The 20,280-nt window shown below is 52.5% G+C and overlaps 1 long non-coding RNA gene across 1 annotated transcript; it reads right to left on the bottom strand.

Annotated features, from left to right (window-relative positions):
* Positions 1-3,473: 3,473 nt before the first annotated feature.
* On the bottom strand, positions 3,474-7,461 carry LOC115280793. Its single transcript, XR_003903941.1, has 4 exons — positions 7,414-7,461; positions 7,175-7,280; positions 5,506-5,632; positions 3,474-3,525 (listed from the first exon to the last, which is right to left on the bottom strand). It is a non-coding gene; the product is annotated as an uncharacterized LOC115280793 (long non-coding RNA).
* Between the last annotated feature and the right edge of the window lie 12,819 nt (positions 7,462-20,280).

Genomic DNA, 20,280 nt, shown 5'->3' with positions numbered 1-20,280 from the left:
TGCAGAGCAGTGAACAAAACAAAGATACATGAAGCTTCCCATCTGATAAATTAATTAACTTGCCCAAGGTCACGCAGCTAGAGAGTGTGGAGCGGAGATCAGAACTTAGCTTTGCATCTCTCCGCCACAGGCTCTCTTTATAAGAAAACTGAAGAACAGAGAAGGAGTGAAGACCAGAGCCCCAGGACCTTGGCCCACGCCACGTCTCTCCACATTTCCAATTCAAGCCCAGTGACCTCTATCTAGAGTTTTGCACTAGGTGCTGCGCTCAGGGGGGCCCTGGAGAGCTCCCAGGAGCTGAGCGTTTGTGTTAGGGCCACCCTGTTGCTTGGAGACTTAAGAATATGTTAATGGGACCCCTCTGGAGACTGGGTCTTGTCCTGAGCCGCAGCCCAGGGGTCATCAGAGGGCTTCTCCAAGGGGGTCATATTGAAGAATCACCCCACCTCAATAAATTGTCTCCTGGTCGCCCAAAAGAGCCCCCTGGGAGACCGGATCTTGTTGCTTCTTTGGGACTTGAACAGCCTACGGTGTCCACAAATGGCTGGATGACGGAGAGAGCCCTATCTCTGGACCCTTGAACGTGGCCTCTCCATTGCTAATGGAAGGAGAGATGGAGCACAAACCCAGCCTGGTTTTTGCTCCAGGGGCTGATGATGAGCAGGCCCTACACCCCAAAGGCCGTGCCTCAACCTTGACAATTGGCTCTGCCCCAGAGCTGCCCTAACCCGCCTCTGCTGGTCTCTCTGCTCTGGCTGGATCCGCCTGCTTGATCCTTTCCCAGCCTCTCCCCTGCCCCCAAGCCTTTGTGCAGGCCATGCCCTCTGCCGGGAACCCCTTCTGCTTTGTCCTGCAAAGTCCTCTCCAGCCAAGGATCCTCCTCTTCCAAGGCCCTGCTCAAGGGCACCACTTCTGGGACGTGTGCCTAATGCTGCTACCTCTAGATCCACCAGTGCGCCCACCCCGAGGCTCATGACCCACCCTAGGGTGTCACCAGGGCACGTTTGAGCCCGGACTAGAAGGTCCTGGAGGGCTGGGGTCATCTCTGGGTCCTCTTTATCAGACAGAGCCTGGCTCACATGAGGGGCAAATATGCTGAGCAAACACTTGGTTTTCTGTTCCAGCACTCCAGATGGCTCTCAGCTTTGGGGGAAGGACAGAGGAAAGGTGTGTGCTGGGGGTCTGGGGCAGGGGGAAGGCCCAATCAGGGCTGAGGACCATCTCCCTCCCAGACCCTTCTGTCAACCCGGAGGTTTGGGAGGGAGCCTCAGGAACCTTCCCGGATTCCCTTACTAGGAATTCTGTTCTAGGCCTAGGCAGGGACAGAGATGGGCACAGCCCTGTTCCTATCACCAAGAGAGGGTGGACAAAGGGTCTTGGGGAAGTCTAGGGGGCAGGGGTAGGAGCCTTTCTTACAGCAAGAAGGGAAAAGGGGGGAAGGCAGGGCTGGAGGTCTCTCACCAAGAAGGCAGAAGGTATTGATTATAGCTGGCACTTAACTATGTCCCCACTCTGCAGCAAGCACTGTGTCGGGCACCTCAATTAGCCTATTTAAACCCAATGTGAACCTGCAAAGAAGAAACTGGTATCTGTTTTTCAGAAACAAAGCCACTAAGGATCAGAGAGGTTAAGCCCATGGCCCAAGTCACACAGTTAGAAAGTGGTAGGGCCAGGATCTGTCTGCCAAGGCTGGATGCAACCCTCCCCAAATACTACACACACACACACACACACACACACACACACACACACACACACACACACTATTGCAGCCAGTCATCAGATCTTCACAAAATTCAGGGTCATGGTGAAGTTAACATTTCCATTTAGGGTCAAGACTGGATGAGATCAAATTGAAGCAGGTGCTTCCTCTCAGGTGTGGACCTGGTGCTTGAATGAGCCTAGAAGTGAGAGTTTCCTTAAATTTTGCACCCTGGATGCACTTTGAGTGTCTCAGTACATGCCCAGTCCATCCCCATTTCACAGACAGTGAAACTGAGGCTCTGACACAGGATGTGAAGTGCTCAGGATCCCAAGGCATGATATGGGCAGACCTAGGAATCAGACCCAGGGTTGTAGGGAAACCAGGCCGTGTTCAGGTCCCCACCAGGATGCAAACAGCTAAGAATGGCTTTGTGATGGTGACTCAAAAGAGCTCTGTCAGGCCTCTCTCAAGCACGTCTCCCTTGGGAGTCCCTGGCCCAGCCTCTGGCTTTGCCCTCCCCAAACTGCCTATCTCTCCACCCACAGTGTCTCTATTTTCCATCTCCTGCAGAGCTTCCGCAGGGCTCCACGCACCATCCCCCGAAACGTCTCCTTGCCAGATTCCAGAGATGGGCCTGGTGCCCAGGCTCAGGGAGGAAAGCACAGTCGGTTGAGGCTGAAAACAAAACATCGAGTCCTCCACCTGACCCCCACCTTTACCCTGACCGCCTCCACCCCCTGGGTGGGAGGAGGAATGGAGCCCTGGGAAGACATTGGAGATTGGCAGAGGAGAGCACGTTCTTTTCCTGGGAAAAATGGACCCTCACAAATTCTTGGAGGCTTAGATCTGCTAGGGATTGATTATGCCCATTTAACAGGTGACGAAAGCAAGGTGGCTGCAGACCGTGAGCCACCCAAGGGCACCCGCATGATGGCGTCCACGCTGGGGTCGGAATCCAGCCTGCGGGGGCCGCCCATTCCTCCGGGAAGGACACAGAGTGGGAACGTTCCTTGTGCCTCCACGAGAAGGTGTGGATCTCATCTGTACGCCGTCTAGATCAAAGTGAGAGTTTTTCCTGGTTAGGCTTTTTAAAAAGATGACTTTTGAGTTTTCAAAAAAAAATGCTCTACTGACTTAGACATTAATAGCTCGCTTAAGACTTGGGGAATTGCACTATTAACTTTTTTCCCCCTTTTTATCGGCCCTCCCCCAATCTCTACACCCCGCCCCCGCCCCCCCCCCAGCCCTAGGGGGCAGAGCCCAGGTACCTCTAGGACCTCTGCTCTGTGGGGGAGGTTCCTCTCCCCAGGGGTCTCCCCTGAGCTCTTCATCAGCAACAGGGGCTGTTGAACTGCAGAGGCAAAAGCTAGCATCTGCTCAGAACAGGGGGTATGATTATCCCTGTCCCTCAGGGGACCTCCCGCTGCAAGGTGGCAGGTTGAAGGTTGGGGAGCCATTCTGCCATCTAGACCGTAATGAGCTCTCAAGATGGAGCCCTGCCACCTAAATAGGCCAGCACATTTATTCATTTCTCCTTGTTGCAATTTCTTTGCCGTCCCTGCCCCCATCCCCTCAAAAAATGGGAAAAATTGTAAAAAAAAAAAAAAAAAAGATAAATTGAGGTTTTGTGTGTGTGCCTTGTTTTAAACCAATATGATCTCAATTCTTTTGTGAGCTTTGAAAGTCCGTGCAGGAATTCCCCCTCGCTGTAAATACCCAGAGTCCGGGCCTTATGGTATGTGATCTGTAATAAACTTCAAAAGAGCACCTTTGACATTTTAGATAACTTGCAAATGATGATGCAGAGAGATCTTTTGCCACTACAAAGAAAGAACAAAAGAACCGACATGAAAGAGAAATCAATAAACATATGGCAATTAATAAAACATTTTCTATGAATACCCTACAAAGAGTTTTACAACGGTATAAAAACCCAACAGTTGTTTCAATGTGGATTTAAGAAGTCTCAGCTGGCGTATTAAGACATCCATGCTAGCAGCACACGAGAAGGCACAGAAAACCCGGGGCCAAGGCTGGACTTGTAAATCCATCAGAGGCCAAGGTACAGATCGGATGGAGAGCTCGTCTGGAAAGCAGTCCGAGGAGTGAGGCGATGCGTTCAGTTTTCGGGGACTGCAGATGTGAGGTTGAAGGGAGTGTGTCCTTTCCACTGGTGGAAACCGCTGGGGAAGACACCCGTTTGGAATTCGGGCTGGGGTCCCCTCAGCCTTATCCGTGAAGCCAGGCCCCAGTAGTGTTCGCAGAGATGGGCTCTGTGGCAGGGCCTGGAGGCCTCCAGCTTCTCCCTGTCCAATCTTTGCCATCCCCAGAGCCACGGACCAGGGTGGGATTCAAGAAATGAAGGAATTTAATAATCAGGGAGGCCTGGGCACTAACCACTCAGAATGGGCTCGGTTATACTGACCTACAGATTGGGAGCCCTGCTGAGGTCTCCACTGCTCTGACCCCGGGTCCTGTGTTTGCTTCTTGCCTCTGACAACTTGCGGCTCACTGAGTGGCTTCTTTGGATCTCTTTGGCCTCAGTTTCCCCTTCTGTACAATGGGAACAATGTTGTCTGTCCATTCCCTCTTCCGAGCTTCTTGGATGTCCGTAGATGTTAGTGTGAGCCTCAGAGCTCAGGGGCTGTGCAGGTGGGTGAGGAGAAGAAGGTGGCCCGCGCCAGGGGAGGCTGGGGGCCTCCAGTTCATCAGGACCACCGCCTTCCCCCACCTTCTTCCCTGGGTGGGGGGGGTTCTTCATCAACAATGAGAAAACACCAGGGTCTCCTGGCCCTTTGTGCGTGTAAAATTTCGGCTTGGCGTCCCTTGAGAAGCAAACTGGGTGACCAACTTCCTATGAGGCTGGAGCCATGGCCTTTCCGACACCTCTGACTGGAGCCTGTGGAATGGAGGCAGGCTGATGGGCTTCTCTGGAAATTTTGGAGACAAGTTAAAACTGGACCGTCCATGTGGCACACAGAAAGCAAGCCAGACAGCCCGAGGACAAGAGGAGGGCAGAGGGAGAACAATGCAGTCATGGGGACTGAGATTACCCTGTGCAGTGTAATCTCATGCAAGGAGCTGTGTGCATGTGTGTGCGTGCATACATGCTTGTGTGTGCACATATGGGTGCATGTGTGCATGCTCACATATGTGTGCATGAGTGTGTGCGTATGCGCACATGTGTGCGTGTTCATGCATTTGTGTGCACACATGTGTGCATATGAGAGTGTGCGTGTGTGTGCATTGTGCATGCGTGTGCACGTGTGTGCATTGCACTTGTGTGTGGGTGTGCATGTATGTGTGTGCATGCCTCGGTGCATGTGTACGCATGCATGCATGGGCGCATGTTGCCTGAGAGACAGCAGGATGGTTGAATAGAGAGGCCAAAAGTATTTGACCGGCGGGGCTCAAATCCTCTGTAATGAGTTGAGTTCCAGCTGCAAGAGGGCAGCCACATCACAAGCATCATAAATTTTTCATAACAATTAAATCACACAATCATTATCCGAAGGGTCCAGGACAGGCCTCACTCTCACTGTTACTGTGAGTGATGTCATTTTAATGGTGACAGGGCTGGGAGGCCGTCCCCACTCAGAGTGGGAAGGTGGGCTGGCCCCCCTCTGGCCTCTCCTGTCCCTTTGACTCTCTGCCCCGATCCAGTCCGGTTTGTTCACTTGCAAGAGTGCAGACTCCCCAGGTCGGGGGCTGTACACTCTGTCTGTCTCCTGCAGTTAGCCTCCACCCCCCACGCCCCACCAGGGCCCTCTAATCCTCCATAACAAGTAGCAGTTTGTCACCTGGTTCCGTCTTTCATGCCTTGAATCGGAGCGCTCCTGACCTCCCGAGATTTTCTTCTCCAGGCTGGATGGCTTCACAGGCCTCCCTTGTCCTGGGCTGAAATCTTTCTCCTTTGACTCAGTGGCTCTTTAGAACCAGAGGAGATGAATCAGAAACTCTGAATTCAGAGCCTCTGAGGAAATGTCCAGGTATCAGTATTCTTTTTTTGTTTATTTATGTATTTTGAGAGAGAGAGAGAGAAAGTTGGGGAGGGGCAGAGAGAGAGAGAGAATCCCAAGCACTGACAGCACAAAGCCTGATGCTGGGCTTGAACTCACAAACCATGAGATCATGACCTAAGCTGAAGTCTGACACTTAAGCAACTGAGCCACCCAGGTGCCCCTGGGTGTCATCAATATTTTTAAAGCTTTCAGCTGAGTCTACAGTGCAGCCAGTCTGAGGGTCATGTTTGGGGTTGGTGGCCCGGTCTATGGACGGCCCCAGAGCCCTCTCAGTGGCCTCTGCCGGCTCAGGCAGGACTTCTTCCTGGGCAGGGTCCCCAGCAGAGTCATGCTCAAGTCCAAGATCGGCTCAGGACCCTGGAATGCAGCAGGCAGAGCCTGGAGTGAGGGGCCATCTGGAGGACACCTCACGGTGCACCCACTAACCCCAGGCTTCCCGGCCATGTGGTATGCTTGGTTAAAAGACACATTCCCAGGCCCTGCCCAAACCCCCCAAATCTGAATCCACGGTGGTAGGGCCCCAGCATGTGGCATTTTCACCAAGCTCTTCCCCCGATAACGGAAGTCCTTGCACGTTGAAGTCCCAGAACCGACTCTGTAGCATTAAGAGCAACAGCCTTGGATTCAGTAGGTCTCAGAATCCCAGTTTCCCCGCTTTTTACAGTGAGGAAATCACATGACATTCGGTGCCTTAGTGTTTTCGTCTGTAAAATGGGAATAATCCTAACTACCTTATAGGGTTAATACAAAGATCACAGGAGCCGACAAGTGTAAAGCACACAGCCCAGGATATGGGGAGCAAATAAATAACAATAATGATGGCCATTGCTGTTGTTAGGCTCTGGTCTTTCCTCGCACTACTTCAGAGTGCCTGTGAATGCCAGGGGTGAGTGGAGGCTGCCCAGAATTTGAGGACAGGAGCGATATGCCAAGGGGCTCCCTCCCTCTCCTTTTGGATCTGGACAGAGCGACCAAGGGTTTCATTGTTTCATTGGCCTGGAGACTCAGCTATAGATCCTGACCGCTGGCGGTCATTCCTACAACCCCCAGGGGGCAGTGACAGTGCTGGTCCGAGGAAGGTGCGGGGAGGGGAGACAGGAGGCCTGGCCTCAAGGAAGCAGAACAACAGGAGACATGGGGCAGCAGGGCCCCCCGCCCCCTCCGCTTCAGATGCCCAGCAAACTTTATATCTGCTAAAGTTTCCCATTTCCAGGGTTCAGTAGAGACGCTCCCAACCAATCTTTGTCGAACCAACTTTGCCAGACAGCGGCCCGGCTGTCACCCACTGCGGCTCAGATACCCCTGGCCGTCCACAGCCATGCTGTGTACCCGCACATGTGCCCTCCACAGCGCGGAGCTGGGCAAACCCATCCCAGAGGGTTGAATTTATTCCAAAATGGGTTTCTATGCCAGGTGTGCTCGCTCCTGTAATTAATTACATCATTACCTCTTACGTAAGTCGATGAAGTGGGCGTGCAGAACCAAGGAGATGAGTGCTTTGGAACGTCTCAAGGAAGGCAGTTTTTTGTTTGTTTGTTTTTTAGGAAAATGTGCTGTCAAAATAAGGAGAGAACAGAATCGTTAGGAAAGGCTGTGCACGTTGGATCTAGAAAGATTTTGCATTCACGTGGCTCTGCATGTGCACTGACAGTCTCACTCCACATTGAGGAACATTAGAAATCATACCTGGAATGTTTCAGGTTTTATTCACAGAAGAGTGATTACGTGGAGGGGTCCCAGGGTGGCTCAGTCAGTTGAGCGTCTGACTTCAGCTCAGGTCATGATCTCGTGGTTCGTGGGTTTGAGTCCCGCATTGAGCTCTGTGCTGACAGCTCAGAGCCTGGAGCTGCTTGGGATTCTGTGTCTCCCTCTCTCTCCACCCCTCCTCTGCTCATTCTTTGTCTCTCTCTCTCTCAAAAATAAGTAAACACTAAAAAAATTTTAAAAATAAAGAGTGATTATGTGGAATGCTGGTGGGGAGGTTCATGCTCAGAAGAAGAGTTGACTTGATCATATATAATAATAATAATAACGTTTAAAAATCAATGAATACTCACTCATATCAAAGAAGATAAAATGCTTGTGACAGGTAAGGAGACACTATTTCTAATGATTTCACACTGCCCTTTTTGCTTACTGGAATTACTGGCCAACTACTGTTTGAGACACTTCTGCTATTTCTTTTGAGGTCAGGAGGGCGAAGATTGCTAAGATTGCTAATGAGGTGAGACCCCAGATGCCAAGCAGCACAAAATGGCTTATCCACAAGCTCAAGCTGGATCTGGCTTCTTTGCCACCTCCTCTGGCATACAATTTTAAGACGGTTCCCAAGATTCCTACTCACCCTGTCTAGCTGCCCCTGGGATGAGGTTTCTAATCATTGTATCATGAGTTCATTAAAATGAGATTATCCTGGGTGGGCCTGACCCAATCAGGTGATGGTGAAGGTCTTCGAGTCCTTTCGCTTGCTGATCCTAAAGAAGATCTCGCAACAATCTGAATGATCTTGGAAAGGGACCTTGAGGATTAAAGGAGACCCAGCCCAGCCAGCACCTCAACAGGGTCTTACGAGACCTCGGCTAACCCATGCCCGGAATCCTGACTCACAGAAACTGTGAAGATAGTCCATTTGTATTGCGTTAAGCTAATAAACTTGTGGCCATTTGTTACACCATGATGGAAAACAAATACACTCCCAAAGACCCCAACATACAGCCGTGCTTTCTTTCCTCCAGCCTTCTTGCCCGATGAAACTCTCCAGCCTTGGAAGACAGTGAGCTGTCCTTGTGAGGATAGACTCATTCAAGGTGACTTCTTACTTCAGGAGTGATGTCTTGCTTTCATTCCAGGCAAATTAATTTCCCATATGAAATTCAGTTTAAGTAAATTATTAGGAAGGGAGCCTCCTGCCTCCTTCCAACTCCGAGGGAAGGGCACTGGCATGAGCTTCTGTTTTTGAATTAAACATCAATAAAGTGGCCCGTAATTAGTGTTCCTTCGGATAGAGCTTTTGTAAATTTCATACTCTGTAAGATCCTCCTCTGCCTGATCAATTTACTTTTTCCAAGGTGTCCGGGTCCCTCACACCCTCCTCTCAGACATGGACTCAGCCTCTAATTGCCAGTCCCAGCTCAGCCCCTGGGCCCTGCTTTTAAAAATGAAAGTGCCTGAAAAGGAACCACTTGGAGCCATTTATTAGCGGCTCTCGGTGTCTTCTCGCCCCTCCAGGGAGACGGGAGGTCTCCACTGTTCTCACCAGACTGTACAGCTAAGGCAGAGACGAGCTTTTATTTATTTTGTTACTCGCGGTTCCCAGCGTGAGGCCCAGCAGGTGTAGGTGCAGGGAGAGGAGAGGGAAGGGAGACGCGAAAAGCAGGAGGGTCAGGGAGGAGGGGAGTAAGGAAGGGGCAGGGAGGAGGGGAGGCAGGTGCCGCCGTGGGTGGGTGGTGCCCTACATACCTCCCCATCCCTCCCGAAGGTCATTGTGGGACCGCCTGGCCTCCCTTCCAGCTTCTGAATGTCTCTCCAGAGGGCTGGGTCCTGGCTGACGGAGACCCATCCGGGATCCTGCAGGTGCCAAAGAGTCAATGCCAACTGAGCAGCTATTCCGGGCATGAGCCACACCCTCCCACCGTCCTGCCCACGTGGGGTGATCCTGAGGGGTGTGCCACAGTCTCCAGAAAGAACCCCCAGAAGGAATGAGCCCGTGTTGCCCCAGTACGCCTCTCGGTACTGCCCCCTTTGTTGGCTATCTGCTTTCCCTTCCCTTTTTTTTTTTTTAAGATTTTTTAAAAGTAATCTCATCACCTGATGTGAGGCTTGAACTCACAACCCAGAGATCGAGAGCCGCATGCTCTTCCAACTGAGCCAGCCAGGCACCCCTCTGCCTTCCTTTCTCACGCCTCCCTTACTCCAGGGTCGTCCCCACAGCACCTCGCAGACAACCTCGTGCTTGTCTTGGCTCGGCCTCCTGTTGGCGAAGCCACAGCCCAGGCCGTGCCCCGCCTGCCTCACGCTGGGGGCCAGCACCCCGGGTCTGGGACACCCCTTGTTCCTTCTGGGCTCAGACAAGCCTTTAGAATCCTTTTCTCCCCAAAGAGGAGAGGAGGTCACCTGCGGGCTGGAGGAGTGGGCCCAGCCTCTGAGGCCTCACCAGTATTATGAGCTGTAGAGGGGCAGCATGTTAGATTAGATCATTGGTAGCTGTGAACCGTTCCTGCTCAGAGATCTTCTAGTGGGTGAGGACCACGCAGCCCCTGGGAGCTCAGAAACGTGTAGAATCACTCTGGTGACATGGGTGGTCCTAGGTACGTTGAGGGGTGTGACCCAGCTCCAGCCTTAGTCCAGGTAGTGCCTTTGGGAGAATTAGATAACATCTTCCCGACCTTTGGGAAGGACTCCAGGATGGATTTTAGCCCCCATGTTTCCCCCTCGGCCAAGAATCTTTTGGCAGTGCACAGCCTGCACAGCTGTACATGGCAGCCTTGAGGATGCCTGACATTCTGCCCTCAGTGCTTTCTTCCTTGGGCTGAGCACAGCAGACTTACCAGAAAGCAGTCATCCTTGGGTTGGGGTTTGGCACAGACAGATTTCACCTTGTATCATGAGGAGAGTCACTCAAATAGGCTGGGCAAAGGCTCGGGCTATGGCAGGAAGTGGCAAAGGGAGATCACTGCTGCTCTCTATGGGCCTGTTTGCAACTCCGAGGACTCAAGCAGGAGTCCCTCCTCTGGGGTCTGGGTAGGTCTGGGCTGGCTATGGAGGTACCCCTCCGGGCTCAGGGTTCTATACCGCACTTACGGACCTATGAAAACACTTCCCAAGCCCCTTCTAAATCAGAGCCACTGGGGTCAGAGCACACGCCCTCCAGTGTGGCAGAGGGGACAGGGAACCTGCCATCCCACTGTCCACAGGCTGCTCTTAGAGGCTGACAACCCCCTCTGGGTCTCACTGCAGGCAGACAGAAGACAAAACCGAGGGTCACAGTGGGGAAACAGCTTGACATAATGTGTGGGACCCAGAATACTTGCAGGCTCTAGGGTCCGTGGAGCCAGAGGCCGGGGGCTTCAGCTTTCTCTTCCCGTGCACGGACAGCCATCTGCCAGCCCTTCCCAAAGCCCTTTGGTGGGACTTGGGGCAGGAAGCACACTCCGGATTTCTCGCGGTTCCCAGGGTGACTCTAGGTGAACATGTCCCTCCTCCTCCTGGAGGTGGAGAGAATGTCAGGCAGAGACACGGCTGTGGTGTCACTGCTTGGAATCTCACATTGGCATCGAAGGGGCCTCCCAGTGCCAAGTAGCCAAAGGGGTGGACTGTGACAGTTACCGAGTCATCACCTCTCAGCCCCAAGCTGCCTTCCTAGCCTCAGCTTTGTGATGCAGGGGCCACAGCCCCGTGACCCGCACTTCGGGCTCCATGCTAGGCTCTGCCGATCCCGTCGTTACTGGAGGGAGACGGTGAGGCTGGGAGAGGAAGGCTCTCACTCCCTGTGGACGTCCTGCCTGCAGGTGGCTCCGTGTGCGTCTCCTGAGCTGTGATTCTTCACCATGGAAACAGCATTTTCTGTCCCAGAGTAGCAGTGGAGCCCAGGCGGCAATCTTCCAACTCGTATAGGACCAGCCTCATGGCACCCCTGGACTCACCAGCATCAGCTGCCAGCACCCCCTTTCCAGCAGCCTGGCTCCTGGACTTACGGAGCCCCTCCTCCAAGCTCAGGGACACCAGTGACGGCCAACCCGTGCCTCTCCTCAAAGGTCTGGATCTCAGCCCCAAGGGGCTTTGCCTCTAAGCTTCTATATTTTAATAATTCCACTCTGCTCTCTGCTTTCCTAGCTCACGCCCTGTGGTCGCCAAGCATTTGAAAACTTTGAGTGTTCTTTTTACCTTTTTGGTTCGAATCCCTGGTTAGCAATGCTTTGTGTTAAATTCTTCCTGTTCCAGTACCTGGTTTCTGTCTCCTAATTGGACCTCACTGAGACACCCCTAGGCTTTTATTTTCCCTACTTCCTCCCTGACCCACATCTCCATCTTGGCATGGCTAAATCCTCCCCACTCTTCCGAGCCCAACTTCAGTGCTGCTTCTTCCAGGAAGACCTCTGGGGTTTCTCCATGCATGAGGCCCCTCTCCCTGCTCTGAGCTGATACTTTCCTCATCTTAGGGCACCAGCCATTTCCCACTGTGTGTCCTAGCGACGGGTGCATGAGTCTAACCTACACTATTCTCCTGGGCTCTCCAAGTCTGAGATTCTTCATCTTACTGTCTTTTTGGTATCTTCCAAGACCCAACACAGTGCTGGACTCAGTAAATAGTTGTTGAATAAATGAAGAATAACTTCTAAATTCTGTCAAACTCTGTCCCCAAATAACAGAGTTTAAGAAAATGGAAATGATGTTCCAAACATGACTCTCTTGTCCCAAGGCATTGGGACACCCTGGTTCTCTGTTTCTTCCTCTGCCTCATCACCTGCTAGGTGGGGGTGGGGGTCACTGTACATACAGACGGCCACGCAAAAGCAAACATGCACACACACGTAATCAGATGCGAACATATAACCGAAACAAACTGATTTATATTTCATTTACGTTTTCTCATCTTCTCACCCTTACTTTTTAATGATTGAGGACCTTGAGGAAAAGTCTTTGTTTTGCTGATGGAATAGGTGAGACCACAGGCTGAGGAGACCCAAGAGAGGGATAAACTGTGCTTCTGAGCTTTGGGGGTGTCTAGGGAAAGTGGGGTGCAGTAACGAAGACATGGAGGGGAGATCTTGCTGATAGGAGAGGGGAGTGTGGGGGAGGAAAAGATGAGGCAGCCTCACAAGGCACTTGGGAGGAAGGCAGAGGTGTTTAAAGTGACTTTCAAGGAAATCTGGTGTGCAAAGCGGGAGGTAAGGCCTCACCCCCATCTCTCCAGAAGCCTCAGTAAAATGCACATTGGTCATCAGCAGTTTGGAGACGCCTTGTGCTGCAATTTGTTTTGTGGATACAATGACATTTCAGACTTACTTTTAGAGGAGACTTACTTTTAGAGGAGTGGTGAGGGGAGAACGTGGCTGGCCCAAGCATCCAGCTACAATGACATGGATGTGAACATGAACATACACACTTAGATTAGGTCCACGTGCCCATCTGCACATTGCAGACACACGTGGGCACACGTAATCCCACGCGTGGCCTCGTGTGCTACGTCGGCACACCACTAACCTTCGGAAGGTTGCAAGGCACGGACGGACACAGGCACCACACGCATACACAAATGCGTATAGACACACGCGCCCGTAACCACATCCATTCATGTGGGTACACTTGTGCAAACTTGCCTGCCACAACTGTGCAAACATGCACCGTTGTTTGCACCGTGTAGTTATTCACAGATACACAGGTACAGGTATGACCACACATAGCGTATGCCCACATGCACGTCCAGATATGTTGTTTGTGCAGGATGACCACACCTAGTATCTTAGGCACATACCATGTGTCAGCATGTGTTAGCACACGCACGTTGGTGCACACATCTGGACACACATGCCAGGTGCCAGGCATCCTTTTTATTTATTGCATCCTTTTTATTTATTTTTTTAACTATTTATTATTGAGAAACAGAGAGAGAAAGACAGCATGAGCGAGTGGAGAGAGGGGCAGAGAGCGAGAGAGACACAGCACCTGAAACACGCACCAGGCTCCGAGCTGTCAGCACAGAGTCGGACGCGGGGCTCGAACTCACAAACCGCAAGATCATGAACCGGAGCCCAAGTCAGAAGCCCAACCCACTGAGCCACCCAGGCGCCCCATAGGGGCCATGCCCCCTCCAGCAAGTGCACCGCATCGGCGCGCGCACACACACGTGTGGAAATTCGCCATGCACACGCGCCTTCACGGCCTCAGGCGTGGCACGCACACCACATCCCGTGCGTGCACGTGCACACAGAACACAAGGTACGGGCCCACGGCACTGTGTGGACTCCCGGCTGCAACACAGAGACACATGTGGCCGCGCATGCACGCAGCATGTATGCACGCGCGCCCGCGCGCGCACTGCGTCCGTGCACACTCACACAGGCACCCTTAACCCCGCAGAGCATGCGCGCTCGCAGACAGGCACGCGCAGAGGCCAACCCTGCCGGGCCCGCTGTAATTGTTCCCAGCCCCGGAGTCTGGCAAATCGCTCTTATGGGGGCGTCGGCTGCCGCCCCTGATTAATCCCATCTTTTCCCCGCGCCCCGAGCGCCGACGCCCCCCGTACTGCGGGCCCGGCCCCGGCCCATCCCCAGCCCAGGCTCGTAATCAAAAGGCAGATTTCCGCGCCGGGCACCTGTTTGCGGGGCTGCGCCTCCTCCCGCGGCCTGCCGTGTTTTATCTCCGCGCCGCGGTGAATAATTCATGGCCCCGGGTCTGCTTTGCAGTCAAACGCGCCGCGTTCTGTCCGGCGCCGCCGCCGCCGCCCGCCGGCCGCTGTGATTTATTATTTACTAACGCGCGGCCGCGCCGTGTAAGGTGAGCATTGTGGCTGCTCGCAGAACTGTTACAATCTGGCCTCGTTAGTGGCCTTTCTTGCTGCCTCTCCAAACAGCGGCCCCGCTTATTGATTTTCCCGCGGAACCTCTGGCTTGAAATCCCAGCGCTGCTGCTCTCAACGCTGTTGCTATAAAGTCAGACTTGGCCCTTCTTCTCGAGAACAAGAACGCGTGTTTGGATGCGCTCTCAGCTTTCATCCATTGTGTCTTCTCCTCCGCCGCCGCCGCGTTCCCCATTAGTGCGTCCCCCTCGGCTCCCTCCCTTCCAGGCACCGACAGCAGGCGCTGGGGTTTTTCTTAAGGCGGCGATGGGCCCTGGGGGGAAGGCGGAGGCACTTTCAAGGTGGCAGCTGAGATGGATGGAGGGAGCCGGCCCCGGAGAAGTTTTCCTGCCTTGGAAGTTTTCAAACGCTCTGGGAAGAGGGTGGGCTGGCTGGCGGTTGGCTACCTGCTCTCCGCGTTGCCATGAAGACAATCCCCGGAGGGCTCTTAAGAGGAGGGCACTTGGGATGAGCACTGGGTGTTATATGGAAACCAACTTGACAATGAACTATATATATATTTTTTAATTTTTTTGTTTTTAGTGTTTATTTTTGAGAGACAGAGAGAGACAGGGCGGGCCGGGGAGGGTCAGAGAGAGAGGGAGACACAGAATCCAAAGTAGGCTCCAGGCTCTGAGCTGTCAGCACAGAGCCCGACGCGGGGCTTGAACCCACGAACAGCAAGATCAGAACCTGAGCCAAAGCCAGTCGCTTAACCCACTGGGCCACCCAGGTGCTCCGACAGTAAACTATATTTTTTAAAAAAAGAAGCAAAAGAGAAGCCAGGGAAGGCAGGAAGGTGCGGAGGTGCCTACTAAGTGCCAGGCACTTGCTGGGACTTTCTGATCCCTTCATCTTCAGAACAATCGCGTGGAGAAAGTGCGAGAACTAATGTGTGGCCTAGCAAGGGGAGGCTCTGGGATCGGAACCGAGGCTTGCTGACCTCCCAAATGGCTTGCCTTCCCGGCCATTCCACACCAGCACTAGGTAGTTGGCAGGGCCAAACTTTGGTGTGGACTGGGAGTGACCTTGGGAGCGTCCCCGGGTCTCCTGCATCCATCCGCTTCTTGTAGCCTGGGAGAGCCACCCCAGACCCGGTCCTCTTTCCTTGGATGCCACCAGGCCCCAGATTCCAGCAGGAATTGGCACGCCTACTCTGAATCAGGGGGGTGTGGGTCTAAAAAATGCTATGGTTCCCTAAGTGGAAAACCTGGCTTGGCTCATCTGGCTGAATCTACAGCGGGCCAGAGTGGATCTGGAAGTTTCTTAAATAAGCATCGTGTAGTTTAGTGGAGCAGGTGCCCTGGGCACAGTACCCAGAACTGGCATGGGGTCCCGGGGGTCACTGGGCTCCGTGGCTCATTCACCGTGAGGAAAAGGGGCTCCAGTTCTTTCTTCCTTCCCCTCATTCTGTTCTCTGCCAGATGCATCCAAGATGGGTCTCCAGAAACATCTCTGGAGACGGAACCGGGGTGGGAATGGGGAAGGAGCAGGTCGTGAGCGGGACAAATCTCCTGACTCCTTGGTGCAGCTGTGAAACCACAGCCAAAGGAGTCACTCCAACCACAATGTGACAGCTCCTCATGCGTGCGCCTGCCACTCTCTTGCCCACAGAGCATTTTACTGTTAGGGCCACTGTGTGGTTTTGTTTCATTTATTCGCTAAACACTCATTTCTGGAACACTGACAGGCACGGTCTGGGCCGGGGGATGCGCTGGCTGGAGACTGAGGGCCAGGGGAGGAGGGAGCGCCTGGGGTATTTCTTCTCTACTCCCTCTCTGCTTCGGCACTGTGGTTCTAGAAAGTTCTCCGCCACAATGCCAGCTGCTCTTAGCACCACCACTCCTTTCCCTTCCCCCTTCAGGCTAAGCATGCCAGCAGCTCCCTGCTCTTGCCAGTCCTTGGGATCTCGACATCCCTAAACCCTGCCCATACGATTCTAAATTGTCCCCTCTTAAATTGTCTTTAAAATCCCAGCCATTGTGCCTTTGTTTCCTCCCAAGATCTTGTCTGTCAACAAATAAACGTATAACACGAATATGATATCATGACAATAAGGCCAGAAGAGGGACACCTGGGTAGCTCAGTCAGTTAAGCATCTGATTTCAGCTCAGATCATGATCTCATGGTTCATGGTTTGAGCCCCACCTTGGGCTCTTTGCTGTCATCGTAGAGCCTGCTTCGGATCCTCTGTCTCTCTCTCTGTCCCTCCCCTGTAGGCTATCTCTCTCTCTTTCTCTCTCAAAAATAAATAAACATTTAAAAAATAAAATAAAGCCAGAAGAGAGAGGATAAAGTGATAGCAGGGTGGTTTTGTATGGGATGTTCAGGGATGGTTTCTCTGAAGAGATGACACTGAGCACAGAATGGAAGGTGAGGGGACTAGCCATGTCAGTATCTGGGGAAGAGCAGCCAAGGCAGGGGGAACAGCCAGTGCAAAGGTCCTGAGGCACATAATGTTGGTGTGCTTCAGAAACATCAAGAAGACTAGTGCAGCTGAGCAAGTGGAGAGAGGCAAGGTGGGTAGGGGGCTGGGGGTGGCTAGATAATCTGATGTAATTGAACTCCTGCAGGCAGTGATGGGGTTAATGACCTCTCTATGCCGAATCAGGAAACAGGCTTGGGGAAGGACAGAAACCCACCTGAGGCCACACAGATATTAATACTGTGAATGGATCCATATGCCCTCTCCCCAGCATGCGTACTGATTTAGGGAGTCCTGGAATATCACTGGGACACCACGGAGGAGCCTCGGAGAAAGGTATCGGCCTGCAGTGGAGTCCGTCAGATGGCCCTGTAGCTGGTCCTGATCACTGGGCTGGGCTTCTAGGCCCTTCCGTGGCTCAGCTGCTCGGCACTGCAGTCCGTTCCCTCTTTGGCCTCTATGCTCAGCTAATAACTACCTCCCCCGCTGTGCACATTACAGTACCAGGACCCCCGGGATGTTACGTTGCAGAAGGGACTTTGCAGACGTGATTAAATGAAGCGCCTTGAAGTGGGAGAGTAGCCTCGATTATCCACGTGAACCCATGGATATAATCACAAGGATCTTTATAAAAAGACAGAGGGAAAATTAACAGCAGCAAAGGAAAGATGTGACGTGTCCATAGAAGCTAGAGAAAAAGCAAAGTGATGGGAAGAAGGAGCCGCGAGCCACGGAAAGCAGGAGGCTTCCAGAAGCGGCACAAAGCAATGAATGACTCTCTCCCAGAGCTTCCAGGAGGAACCAGCCCCGCGGCACCTTGGCTTTGGCCCAGTGAAGCTGATTTTGAATGTCTGGGCTCCAGAGCCTTAAAAGAATGTGTCTGCATGGGCGTTGGGCTCTGAGTTTGTGGTAAGTTGTTACAACAGTAATAGCAAAGTAATACTGGCCCGCGTCTGATCATGCCACGTCTCTGCTCACAATCCTTCCATGGCTCCCCATTGCAAGCCAGTCTGCTAATTGCCCCAGGATCCGGAAAGAAAATCTAAGTCTTGGCTCATTCAGCTGACAATGGGGCAGTGGGTGCAGAGAATGGAGGCGAGGGTGGGGGTCTATAGTCTGGCTGCCCTCTGACCAGGATGAGTCACAGATCCAGGAAAAGATGGCCTGGTCAGACCAGGAATTCACCTGCTGTGCTTTAGGGTGGGAAACCCTCTCCTATGCCATGCTGGACAACTGTCGCCTGTGGGGCCCTTGTGGGCATGGGGGACAGTCAGGCAAGCAAAGCCCCTGCCCAGCATTGTGGGTCATTGCCCTCCATGTGCCGATCGCCTCTCACGTGCTGCATGCCAGACGGAGGTGGTAGCTGAATGGGGGCTTCTCGACCTCAATGCCATTAACGTTGTGTACAGACGGTTCTTTGTTGTGCGCGCTCCCCTATACTTTGTAAGATGTTTAGCAGCCTCCCTGGCCTCTACTCACCAAACGCCTATAGCCCCTCCCCTACCTCCACGAGTTTTAGCACTCAGTAATGTCCCCAGCCATCTCCAACTGTCACCTGGGGGAGACCTGCCCTGGTGGAGAACCCTGGGGCTGGCCATTCGGTGTCTCGCGGTCCAGTCAGGGAGCCAGCGGAGGACACAACCGGTGATGGTACGGTGTGATGACTGCACTGGAAGAATGCGGAACTCCGCCTAAAACTGGTCCAGGCTCTGCTCACATACTTCAGTGACGGGGACCTCATTACCTACAGAAGCCTTATGTCTCTTGAATTCATCACTGTCTTGATCTGAAATCTGCCTCCTGTGGCTCCCATCACTAAATTTTTTTTAATATTTATTTTTTTGAGAGATAGAAGGACAGAACCCAAGCACAGGAAGGGCAGAGAGAGAGGGAGACCTAGAATCCGAAGCAGGCTCCTGGTTCCGAGCTGTCAGCACAGAGCCCAAGGTGGGACTCAAACTCAGGAACTCCAAGATGATGACCTGAGCTGAAGTCAGATGCTCAACTGCCTGAGCCCCCCAGGTGCCCCCTCCCATCATTAGATCTGGCGATGGCCCCAAATAACCATGTCTGCTCCCTTTTATATGCAAAGAAATGCCTGAGTCTTGGCTGAATGTGGGCAGGGGTCTGGGAAGCTTGTCAGGCCCTTGATGTCTCTCTATGGTCACCTCCATCTCTGCATGACTTTGGAGATCTAGAAGAGATTTCTAGTCACTTAACCGCATGCCCATGTCACAGATAAATAACTGGGGACCCCAAAAGAAAAGAGAGTTGCTTAGGGTACCACAGGACATTAGCAATATAGATAAGACTAGAATCTCATGTTCGGTTCTGTGCTCCTGCTTCTTACCTTCTCTACCCCCATTTCCATGTTGTCCTTCAGTCCCAGAGCATGCCAGGCACGTGCAATGTATATGCAGAGGGCCAGGGACTGTGTGTCAGAGTGAGAGCCCTGCCCCATGCTTCTGCCACGCTAGGGACCCCTGCTGGCCCACACAACCCCCATCTCTCAGCAGCCTCCCTCCTCCAGACACTGCTGACCCTCCTGTTGTTTGAGTGTGAAGTTCTTAAAGTAAAATAATAAACCATTAGAAGAGAAAGCAAACCACTGGAAAAGGCAAATATCAACTCTACTGGTAACGATAAGATATAACAGAAAGAGCATCAGTGCTGGTATACCACGTGACTCAGCTTGTGTACGTACTGTTTCCAAAGTCATAACAGTATGCGTATTTAATGCTATTTCAGCCAGGTCTCTATGGGACAATGCAGGAAAGTAAAAGGTACGGGTCTGGGAAGATGGAGGGTCTTCTGTGAGAAACCCAAGCCCCCGACTTTGTCATCAGAGGTTAACACAGATACCTAAAAACAAACAAGGTAAAAAAATAGATGACGACTCTACTTCTGGCCAAAATGGAAAGATAAAGACTAGATCTCCACCTGAATGAATGATAAAACTGGACAAAATATATGAAGCAATGGCTTTTAAAGCATCACACATGACATAGTCAAGGACACGGGTCCCTGAGAAATGGGGAGCGAATGACAGGAGCCCGCAGTTACCCCGGCTTACTTATTGTGAGAGAATTTCCAGGTGATGGCCCAGGGAGAGGAAACCCAGGTGGGGCACAGTGCATTCCTGTGGAGAGAAGAATCCAGAAAGCCCAGGCAGCCAAGTGCACAGAGGAGAGTATGGAAGAGGAGGGCGTTGCACCGAGGTCTCCAGAACGTCCGCTGAAGTTATCCTAGGGTGCCAGTCATCAGATGCACGTGATGGAGCATCCCGAGGGGTGAAAAGAACCACCCAGAAAGATTAAAGAGAATTCTATTGGCAGCTCTGGGGCTGGCCATGATACCTTTCCCCACCAGGCAGAGCAGAAACTGCTGGTGATCCTTAAAACCCTGAGCAGGCTACTCCGAAGGGTCTTGCCTCAATAGCAAGGAATAATTAGCCCTGGACTAAACATGCTTAGGTCCTGCCAGAGACAAACAAGTTCATTTCATAATGATAATGGGCTCCATTTATCAAGAGGGTGTAGTAATCCTCAACATTTATGCACTTAATAACAGA

This window comes from Suricata suricatta, chromosome 16 (genome assembly GCF_006229205.1).
Source record: "Suricata suricatta isolate VVHF042 chromosome 16, meerkat_22Aug2017_6uvM2_HiC, whole genome shotgun sequence".
Lineage (NCBI taxonomy): Eukaryota > Metazoa > Chordata > Mammalia > Carnivora > Herpestidae > Suricata > Suricata suricatta.
The sequence above is the reverse complement of the archived record's forward strand: the minus strand, read 5'-3'. Positions and strand labels throughout refer to the sequence as shown.